An 11,857-nucleotide genomic window follows, 5' to 3' on the forward strand; every position below is an offset into this window, starting at 1 on the left:
TCACTGTTCATCCCATCGATCGGCTTCAGTTAGCAGCAGTAGCGAAGGAATTGCTTGATCGGGTTCAGTTAACAGTCATCGATCGATCGCTCGGGTTCAGTAACGCGTAGCCTGCAGTGCAATCGCTCGGGTTCAGTTAGAGCCCAATGCCTCGCTCGGGTTCAGTTAGAGCCAACGCCTCACACACACGCGCGTACGTGTACGAGAGAAACGTGCATCGCTCGGCCCCCGACCTCCCACCGTAACCGGGAACTCCCCGAAATTTTCCTCCCCCTCGCTTCTACCACGGTTTTTCCGTCATGGACGGCCCAAAGAATGTCATGCAGCTGCGTCTCCTGCCCGCCCAGGACGAAAAGCCCATTTTCTGTCATGATTTTTTCTAATAGAAGTAGGAGCCCACCACATCTATGATGATACCTGGTTTTGTCACAATTATCGTCATAGAAGTGTCATATGTATGACAGAATTTTTTTTCGTTCGGCCCAAAATGTCACGGATGTGTCTTTTTTTTGTAGTGCAGCTAGTACAAGCCATCCTGACAAAAGGTGGTCTTCGCCTGCCAAAGGCTCTAGTGGTGACACAGTCGTGGGCTCCGTGATGACCTCCGTCTTGTCGTCCTTCTGGTCTTGGTCTCGTTGCACCGATATGGAAACCTTTGCCTGACGCCTCGGGACTCCTCGCCTACGCTTGCCTCTTTAGCACCAAAGAGGAAACTGGCACTCTGCATTCTCTGGTGCCCGCCTGGCCTTGGTCGTCACATCTCACGTCACGGAAACCTCATGAGGTGCCCCTCGCCTTGATCTCTCCGCTCCTCGCGAGCCAGCCTAGTGAGGTTGTCCCTGAGGAGGTCTTGTGTCGCCCGCATCACGAGGCTTGGCCCCTCACGAGGATCTTAAGTGTTTGTTGATGAAGATGGGTCGTACCAGGCCGCTGGTGGAGCCACGCACTAGGCCGCAGGCAGGCAAGTCTGGGTACCCCCGTTCCCAGGACGCCAACAATAGCCCCCGGGCCCAAGGCGCGCTTGTGCTTGGCTTCGCGGCGAAGCCAAGGGACAAGTGTGGAGCGTCGCGGGCCCTAACCGCCTGCAGCCTTGATTGACACGTGGCGACTGACATGATGTGGGCGCCTCCACTTCCCCATGCAGCCTCGATTTCCGCCTAGTGAGGCAACCACTGTCATCTTCGTAGCTCCACCTCCTTTACAGGCAGCACTCTCCGCCGCTCCCTCGTCTTCCAGAAGGCAGTGTATCTCTTCCCCCGGTCCAATCTGACACCAACTCCCCCCGCCGCCATGGCACCAAGTCGGAAGAAGAAGGGAAAGAGGGAGTCTCGTGCCTCGGCCCCCGGAATGCCAGTTTTCGAGCCCGCCATCGAGCGATCGGTGGTGCTCAACCAAGAAGCGATGGGCACGGTGCGCCCGACACTTGCCGCTGATTTCAATGAGTGGGGGCGACGGTGGCCTGGCCTGCTTCCCGCGCCGAAGTTGATAGGACAACCACCGAGGTCCCCATCCATCTTCATGCCCTCTGGGCAGGCTTGATTCCCCCATTCTCCAATTTCTTCAATGCGGTGCTCTCGCATTACCAGATCAACGCGCTGCATCTCGATCCCCAATCCATTATCCTTCTTGCTGTCTTCGCCTTCGTCTGCGAAGCCATGGTGGGGATTGCCCCTTCCGTGGCCCCGCTTTGCCACTTCTTCTCACTGCACCTAATAGATCCTCTCCAACGCTCAAGGTGTGTATCCCTTCAGGCCATCACGGCGACTGCCGGCTCGGGGATTGACTTTGAGCTCTCGCCGGTCATCGAGGGCTTCAAGAAGAGGTGGGTGTTTGTGGACGTTGGCGTGCGCAGCCCCCTGCTACTGCTCCCCTGGATTCCAGCTGCTCCGAGCTCCGGTTGGGGGCACGCGAAGCTTACCGATCGGCGGCTTGCCCATGTCTGGCTCCGACTTGCCAGGCTGAAGGACCTCGGAGTGACGACACCCATGGTGGTGAAGGAGTTCATCCGGTGTCGCATGGCTCCGCTCCAGCGCCACTCTCAGCAAATGTGGACCTTCTCCGGCTACGGGGACCGTACGAGGCTTCAGGCTCCGGCTCTTCCTCCTGAGGTGCGGCGCATGGTGCTCGAGCTCCTGACGGGCAACCCGATGCCAGCCAACCTGCCGAAGGAGGGCTGTCTTCTGTACTGCTTCTCGAACAAGGTGGAGTTCATGAAGCAGATGCCCCTCTTCGACGAATGGGGACCACGCCCGGTTGGCCTTAAAGGGCCTCGCGAGAGCCCTGTCTTCGTGGCCCCCCTGCCAGCCGTGAGCGCGATGCCCCCTCGGGAGTGGGCGCAAGGGGGCGGTTGCTGTCGAGCGATGGCGACGCTACTGCTGAAGAATCGGCACCACTCAGGGCTCCTGAGGTGCCGCCCCGGGGACACTGAGGAGTTGTCCTGAGGAAACGGCCTGGGGGCGACGCAGTCCGATGCTCCTGAGGTCGGAGCCCCCGAGGCCCCGGTGAACTGCCATGAGGCGAGTACCGAGGTCTCAGCGCTGTCCAGCACCCCTGAGGTCGCCTCCTCGGGAGTCACACCGTCCGCGCCCGGCCTTGGTGACCAAGCCTAGGGCTTCGGCTGGCTCCGGCCAAACTTCGCGGTGCTCCGCAAGAGGAGGGGGTCTCCAAGCTGCAGTGGTGATGCCTTACGGCCATTGAAGCAGAGGAAGTACATGCTATTGACGAGTGAATACCTTATCTTTGTAATTTCTCGAGTGCCGCTTCTCCTCCTAACCGTGATTCCTTAGGGTCCCTTATGCTAAGGCGACGAAGTCTCCTGAGAAGCAACCTCCTCCTGCCTCGAGTCCTCTGCTGACCTTGAGCGCCCCAAGCCAGCCTGCAGCACTTGGCGCGAGGTCGGCCGCAGAGGCAAACACACCGGCTTGGCATCTCGCACCCGCATTCTTGCCGGCCGTTCTTCGTGGCCTTGCCTGGAATGCGGGAAGTGTGCCAAGGCCTCCTCCTCTGGTTATTGACCACGGCTGGGTGGCCTTGGCTCTAGCCTCTCCTTTGGGTAACGAGCCTCCTCCTTCCGGGCCCCAAACAGGGCCCAAAGGGTGACTGGAAAGACGCCGGCCTCCAGCCCCCTACTGGGAGGAGGTGAGCCACCTCGAACCTCTTCAACGACTCCCGGCGTGGAGGACGGACCCGGTTGTGCATTCGAGCTTGCGTGCAGGCGGGGTGCCATCCGTCACGAGCTCTTTTGGGAAGCTATGGGTGCGCTGAGCCAGCTTGGGGAAGAGCTCATGAACGTCGACGCTCGCCTTGAAACTGAGGGTCTTTGGCTAGTGGATGAATGGCGTCAATTGAAGGTGGCCATCAACCTCGGGCGCCTCCAGTGTGAGCGCGCCAACGTGAAAGCCGAGGCATCCCTTGCAACCTCGCGCGAGGCTAGTGCCCAAGCCTTGGAGGAGGCCAGGGAGGCAAACCACCGCCTCGAGGTCGTCGAGAAGCGCATGCAGGAGCTTCAGGCCCTGAATGCCTTCCTAGAGCAGCAGGCGGAGGCACGTAGAGCTGCCTTGGCATCGATGAAGGGGCTGCCGTCTAACGAGGAGGAGATCTTGAAGCGTGAGGAAGCGCTAGTGCTGGAGGCCACAGAGTGCAGCCTCGAGCTTGAGCGGATGGAGACAAGGGAGCGTCAAGTTGCTCAGGCGAAAGATGCCGCCAGCGCGCGCGAGGCCAAGATCCAGGAGGAACTGGACCGCAGGGTGGAGGAGGCTCGCGCTGATCTTGCCAATAGGTACGACCTGAAGCTGAAGCTCGTGGAAGCTGAAGCTAAGGGCGGGACCACCGCCCTCAGGTCAAGGTTGGCTGAGGCAGAGCAGCGCGAGAAGGCCGCTGCAACTGTCTTGATCTCCGTGCAGGCCGAGTTGGCCTCCGCCTGTGCTGAACTGCTCCTGCTTCAGCAGCGAGTTACCGCTGCTGAGTCCCTCATGCAGCAGAGCAGGGAGGAGGCGATCCGCTGACAGACGTTGCAGCGTGAACATGCCCCCATGCTCCAGGACCTCAGGGTGAGGGCCAATCGGGCGCTGGGCATCATCTGCGATGAATACGCCCCCCATCCTCATGCAGAAGACTATGCCGGCCATCTTTGCTTCTTCACCGATGTCGTGACGCGCCTGGAGGATCGGGCTGAGAGGGCTCGCAAGCTCTTTGATGAAAAGAGCCGTGGCCTCCTTGGGCGCGTGTTTCCCACATCTTCAGCCATCTTCAGAATGCCGACCCCAACTTCAACTTCGACGCCGCCATCGCCCCAGTGCCCAGAGCTATCTGGGGCAACCTAGCGCGCTGGGTGGATGATAACGTGGATGCTCTGGTCAGAGCTTTCGCTTCTGACGATGACGTTGTGGTGGCCGCGGCGGATGAAGGAGACATGGTCGATGATGGTGAAGACGACGCTGGCGACGACGCCGGTAGCATGTCCGGGAGTGATTCGGAAGATGCTGCGAGCGACATGTCCGATTGAGCCCACGCTCCTTGTTTTGAACCTACGCGCAAAAAGCTTGGGCATGGCCCCCGAAGATGTAAATGCATTTTGGGGAGGGGGAGCCCCTCATGTAATCAGACTATAGTTTTATTCCCTAAACCAGACTTAAGGCGTGCTTTAGCGAGTTCTCAAGTTCCTCCGCGAGCTTGCCATAGTAACTTACCTCAGTCTAGGCAGGCCCCAGACTGTCCTTGTAGTTGTCGATGTGTATTTCTCCCAAGGGGAGTCCTCCGCGGGCATGTGAGATTTCGAGCTTCTGAGGAGCCCGCTGGTCCGCCCGAGAGGGCTGATGTCTACTACACAACCTTCTTCTTGTAGATGTTGTTGGGCCTCCAAGTGCAGAGGTTTGTAGGACAGTAGCAAATTTCCCTCAAGTGGATGACCTAAGGTTTATCAATCCGTAGGAGGCGTAGGATGAAGATGGTCTTTCTCAAGCAACCCTGCAACCAAATAACAAAGAGTCTCTTGTGTCCCCAACACACCCAATACAATGGTAAATTGTATAGGTGCACTAGTTCGGCGAAGAGATGGTGATACTAGTGCAATATGGATGGTAGATAAAGGTATTTGTAATCTGAAAGTATAAAAACAGCAAGGTAACTGATGGTAAAAGTGAGCGTAAACAGTATTGCAATGCGTGGAAATAAGGCCTAGGGTTCATACTTTCACTAGTGTAAGTTCCCTCAACAATACTAACATAATTGGATCACATAACTATCCCTCAACATGCAACAAAGAGTCACTCCAAAGTCACTAATAGCAGAGAACGAACGAAGAGATTATGGTAGGGTACGAAACCACCTCAAAGTTATTCTTTCCAATCAATCCGTTGGGCTATTCCTATAAGTGTCACAAACAGCCCTAGAGTTCGTACTAGAATAACACCTTAAGACACAAATCAACCAAAACCCTAATGTCACCTAGATACTCCAATGTCACCTCAAGTATCCGTGGGTATGATTATACGATATGCGTCACACAATCTCAGATTCGTCTATTCAACCAACACAAAGGACCTCAAAGAGTGCCCCAAAGTTTCTACCGGAGAATCACGACGAAAACGTGTGCCAACCCCTATGCATAGGTTCATGGGCGGAACCCGCAAGTTGATCACCAAAACATACATCAAGTGAATCACGTGATATCCCATTGTCACCACAGATACGCACGGCAAGACATACATCAAGTGTTCTCAAATCTTTAAAGACTCAATCCGATAAGATTACTTCAAAGGGGAAACTCAATTCATTACAAGAGAGAAGAGGGGGAGGATAAACATAAGATCCAACTATAATAGCAAAGCTCGCGATACATCAAGATCGTGCCAAATCAAGAACACGAGAGAGAGAGAGAGATCAAACACATAGCTACTGGTACATACCCTCAGCCCCGAGGGAGAACTACTCCCTCCTCGTCATGGAGAGCACCGGGATGATGAAGATGGCCACCGGAGAGGGATTGGCCCCTCCGGCAGGGTGCCGGAACGGGTCTAGATTGGCTTTCGGTGGCTACGGAAGCTTCTAGCGGCGGAACTCCCGATCTATTGTGCTCCCTGGAAGTTTTAGGATACGTGGGTATATATGGGTGAAAGGAGTACGTCGGTGGACCGAAGGGGGGGGCCATGAGGCAGGGGGCGCGCCCCCTACCCTCGTGAGCACCTCCTTCATCTTCTGACGTAGGGTCCAAGTCTATCCGGTAGGTTCCCTTCCAAAAATAACTTCTCCAGTTGATTTCGTTCCGTTTTGACTCCGTTTGATATTCCTTTTCCTCGAAACACTGAAATAGGCATAAAACAGCAAATCTGGGCTGGGCCTCCGGTTAATAGGTTAGTCCCAAAAGTAATATAAAAGTGGATAATAAAGCCCAATATTGCTCAAAACAGTAGATAATATAGCATAGAGCAATCAAAAATTATAGATACGTTGGAGACGTATCAAGGGCCTTGCGAGAGACAGGCGTTAGATCACGGTGGGATGCGCGCGCATACCACACCCAGCCCCCGCTCGTGAGGTGCTCGTGAGGGAGGGGCAGTAGGCGCTGCCCTCGAAACAAGGCATGGAGCCAAAAAACTCAAGAAATCAACATGAACGAGAAAAGATGCCCCCCATGCTTTGCCAATAAAAATACAACTGCGAGTTCAAATCCAAAAGGCGACAAATCGAGCTATAGAAAAAGGGTTTGAAAGCAAATGGCCGCGTCCGGCACCTAGCTAGTGTTCTTGTCTTCTCACTAGCGCGGAGCCTAGTGCTTTTACTGGTCGTGAGCTTACTCATTGGGGGACAGTGTCGACGGCCAGCGATGAGCATGGTGCTTCCACTAGGACGTGGGCGGGAGCCCCCGAGGCCCGAGGGCGGCTCTCCGGAGACTCCGGGGCGTGTACAACCCCACTCATTTTTATGTGAGAGTGTCACGGGCGAAGACCTTCATAGGCGCTAGCCTTGCTTCATATCGCTAGACGAGGGCCCCGCCTTGCGCCACCCTCGACCACCGTTGGGTTGTCCAGAAACTAGGACGAAGCCAAGGGGCAAAGGGGACGCTAGCGGTGCCCTCGGCGACCATGAGCCCTCCGCCGGGGGGGAGGGCTCTCCAGCGCCTCCCCGACAGAGGACCTACCTCCGGGTGTCGACTTGCCCCGCACGGCATGAGGGAGGGCCTTGCTCGGGACCCCTTCCGTGCAGCCCCCAGTGCGTCGTCCCTGACTAGAGTGGGGTTGCAGTGCAGGGGTCGTCATTCACTGCTGCGGCTTGGTCCACCTGCGACCCATGGTTAGCGTAAGCCTGCTCCTGACATATCAGTGGTACCCTGCGGTGGTTGTCGTTGGCGGGGTCGGCGAGGCTCCTGGGTGGCTCATAGAAGGCCTCATCTTCCAGCATCTCTTCTTCCCAGCCCGGCTTGTGGAACGTGCATGGGTCGTCCTCTGGCGTGTACTCCTGATCCACCATGCGGGGCATATAGGCTTCCTGACCTGCCTCTCCGGAACCTCCACTGAGGCGCCTTGTACCCCATGCCGCCAAGCCCAATGCGCCTCCCTGGTGGCTGTAAGGTGGCGCTCAATCGGGACTGTGGGGAGCAGCGCCCGCACCGACGCCACTCGGGGAGGCAAGGGCACGACCGGATGTCCGACACCGCTGGTTGCTGGTGTTGGTGAGCCCTCCTAGTGTTCCTGGGAGCACGCGGGCACGACTAGGCCCGTCATGCGACCTGGCCACAACTTGAGACATAAGTAGGGAGCAGAAAGGCGGCGTACCCCTGGCTGCAACATCCAACAGCTCGGTGACTCATTCCAGCAACGCGTCGTGGCCGCTCTCCATCAGCCAGCACCGCAGTAGCTCCCGCGCCACCACGAGCGTGGCTCGCATGTTCGCCTGTTCCGGTCGTGTGGGTGGCGCCATCGCTGCTGCGTAGCTTGCGGCGGCCCGCGCACGCCGCGGTGTGAGGGTAGAAGGCGTCGGTCTGCGCCGCCCACATCCCGTGGTGTTCGACGGTGTGCGGGTCGCCTGGAGCGCGGAGTTGAGGTCTCCTTGGGCGGACGGTGCCGCCCAGACGGGCCAAGTAGCCCACTGGTCGGTGTTGGTCCTCACGCGCCGGACATCGAGACTGCGGGGTGTTGGCAAATCAGCTGATGGAAAATAGGCTTCAGCGCACCCCTACCTGGCGCGCCAAATGTCGGATTACGGGTTCCGGCAAAACCCTTGAGGTTCGAACTCTGGGGTGCGCACGAAGATCTCTCTCCCCCCATCTCACACTCTTGCAATGATCTCAAAGCCGTCGAACCCGAGGAACAAGTGACACAAGAGTTTATATTGGTTCGAGCCACCGTTGTGGTGTAATACCCTACTCCAGTGTGGTGTGGTGGATTGCCTTGTAGGCTGAAGATGAACGAGTACATGGGAAGAACAACCTCCTGAGGAGAGGCGTTCTTGAGCTCGGTGAGCTTGTGCGGTGGCCTTGATGCAATGGATCCAGTCCAAGATGAGCCGATCCCTCACCACGATGGTGGCTAGTCCTATTTATAGAGGCCCCGGTCCTCTTCCCAAATGTTTAGGCGGGAAGGGATCCCACAACAACCAATTTGAACGAGGACAGCTAGTACAAGCCATCCTGCCAAAAGGTGGTCTTCGCCTGCCAAAGGCTCTGGTGGTGATGCCGTCGTGGGCCCCATGATGACCTCCGTCTTGTCGTCCTGCTGGTTTTGGGCTCGTTGCACCGATATGGAAACCTTTGCCTGACGCCTCGAGACTCCTCGTCTGCGCTTGCCTCTTTAGCACCAAAGAGGAAACTGGCACGCTGCGCCCGCTGGACCCCGCCTGGCCTTGGTCCTCACGACTCACGTCACGGAAACCTCACGAGGTGCCCCTTGCCTTGATCTCTCCGCTCCTCGCGAACCAGCCTAGTGAGGCTGTCCCTGAGGAGGTCTTGTGTCATCCGCCTCGCGAGGCTTGGCCCCTCGCGAGGGTCTTGAGTGTTTTTTGATGAAGATGGGCCGTACCAGGCCGCTGGTGGAGCCACGCCCTGGGACGCAGGCAGGCAAGTCTGGATACCCCCGTTCCCAGGACGCCGACAACATGTATTTCGTAAATAGTCATACGTGCTTATGGAAAGAACTTTATGACATCTTTTGTCCTACCCTCCTGTGGTAGCGGGGTCCATAAAAAACTAAGGGATATTAAGGCCTCCTTTCAACAGAGAACCAGAACAAAGCATTAACACATAATAAATACATGAACTCCTCAAACTACAGTCATCACCGAAAAATATCCCAATTACTGTCACATCGGGGTTTACGAATCATAATACGTAATAGGTGAATATGACTTGCAAGACCGGATTTAGAACATAGATATAATGGTGAAAACATAAACGGTTCAGATCTGGAATCATGGCACCCGGGCCCTAAGTGACAAGCATTAAGCATGGCAAAGTCATAACAATATCAATCTCAGAACATAGTGGATACTAGGGATCAAGCCTAACAAAACTAACTCGGTTACATGATGAATCTCATCCAACTCCTCACCGACCAGCGAGCTCACAAAGGAATTACTCACTCCAGGGTGGGAGCATCATGGAATTGGTGATAAAGAAGGGTTGGTGATGACGAAGATCGAAGATCCCCCTCTCCGGAGCCCCGAACGGACTCCAGATCTTGCCTCTCGATGAAGAACGGGAGGTGGCGGCGGCTCCGTATCATGAAACACGATGAAACTTCCTCCCTTATGTTTTTCTCCAAAAATAGGATGTTATAGCGTCGGAATTAGGGTCTGCAGGGCCGCGAGGTGGACACAACCCACCAGGGGGTGCCAGAGGGGGGGGGTGTCGTGGTGTCTTGTGCACAGCCAGGGGGCCCCCTCCGGTGGTTCTTGGCTCCATTATTATTCCTTTATTGTAAAATAATTCTCCAAAAAAATTCGTTCCATTCCGAGAAAAAAAATTCTGGACAAAAACAACACCATGATAGTTCTGCTGAATACAGCGTTAGTCTGGATTAGTTTCATTCAAATAATGCAAATTAGAGTCCAAAACAAGAGCAAAAGCATTACAAAAGGTAGATACGACGAAGACGTATCATATATTTACTCCATCCATTCGGAATTACTTGTCGTGAAAATGGATATATCTAGAACTAGAATACATCTAGAAATCTATTTCTTTTTTTTTTGAGGGTATCTAGAAATCTATTTCTTTGACAAGTAATGCCGGATTGCACGCATGTGGAGCTTAATTGGGCTGCCGATATCGGGACCCATTTTGCACGCACTATTTTTTAAGATATTTGTAAAATCTAAGGAATTGAAGTTATGTTCAAATATTTGTGTGTTTAAAATATTACACGCACACACACACACACGATGATTAGTAAATAAAAATATTTAAATATAAACATGTGTATTATATAAAAGTTATTCAGTAAAGCATAAGTAATAAAAAATTAGAGATATTTGTAAAATGCAAGTAATAAAATTATGCGCAAATATTTGTGTGTTAAAAATATATACATACAAACAATCATTAGTAAATAAAAGCATTTAAATATACACCTTTGTATTATATAAAAATATTTTGTTAATACGCACATTGAAATGTCTATTAAATAAATATGTTTGATGAATCCAAAAGGTACACTTGTGACTTATATTTAAATTGTACAGAATGAGGAAATATTTATTAATTTATGAATATTTACTTGTGTATAATTTTTACTCATGACTTATTCTGGGTGAGGAATAGTTATTCTTCACCCCTTTGTTTTACCATCAATACATTGTAATTTTACGTTCCGTAAGTTTTGTTTTATTTCCGACGTAAAAAGAGACCGTAAGAAAATATATAATGGTCGTAAAAAATATTTTATGTTATGTAAAATTATAAACGTAAAAATATAGTTTAAATATACATAAACTGCAAATTTTCTTGTCTTATGACCTATATTTCTATTTTTTTTCTTATGCCAAATTTTACGTAATAAATCAATAGGAATGTAACTATTTGAATTCCAATTGTAAGTTAATTATGAAGTGTTCGTAAGATTACCTCGGGTGAAGAATAACTTGTTCCGCACCCTGGATGATGAATAGTATCACTATTTTTATTATGTATAATTTGTATATTAGACATGATTGAATATTCATATCAACATTTTAAATTATGTATAATTTTAATTATACAAACACTGAACTATACAAATGTGCGTATAATTTTTTAAATGCTTGTCTAATTGAAATATTTTTTGAATTTCAATTTTGAAAATATATGCTTTATTTTAAATTAGACAAACATTTTCTAGAATTCATAAACATTGCTTTAAATATATGAATAATTTCACAATATTACATGAACACTTTTAAAAGTATGCTATTTCGTTTGTTTGTAGAATAACACACGGATATCTAAACTTCATTGTAAATACTGAAGTTATAATTTGCATACTATCTACAATTTTCTAAAAATTGAACAAGTGCAAAATGGGCTGCACTGACCCTAGACCATTTCAGCTCGACAAGCACCTTTGTTCTAGTACATTCAGGTCAGTTAGAGCATTTTTAGCAGACCCCGCATCCCGCCGGTCCGCAAAACATGTTTGCAGTTCGCGAAAAAACGGCTTTGTGGGCCGGCTCGAACGGCCGCAGATGCAGATCCCACATAACGGACCCGTAAAAAAAATATTCGCGTATATTCTTTCCCCTGTCTTCTTTTTCCTCTCGCCTGTGTTCATAGTCAGCTCCCGTCGTCCATGGTAGTCGCCGAATCGATCCAGGAGCAAGCTCCTCCGTTGCCGGATGGATCCGGGAGCTAGCTAGCTATTCCATGGCCGGCTGGATCGAGGAGCTTGGT

The sequence above is a fragment of the Triticum dicoccoides genome, chromosome 5A (assembly GCF_002162155.2).
Source record: "Triticum dicoccoides isolate Atlit2015 ecotype Zavitan chromosome 5A, WEW_v2.0, whole genome shotgun sequence".
NCBI classification, from domain to species: Eukaryota; Viridiplantae; Streptophyta; class Magnoliopsida; order Poales; family Poaceae; genus Triticum; species Triticum dicoccoides.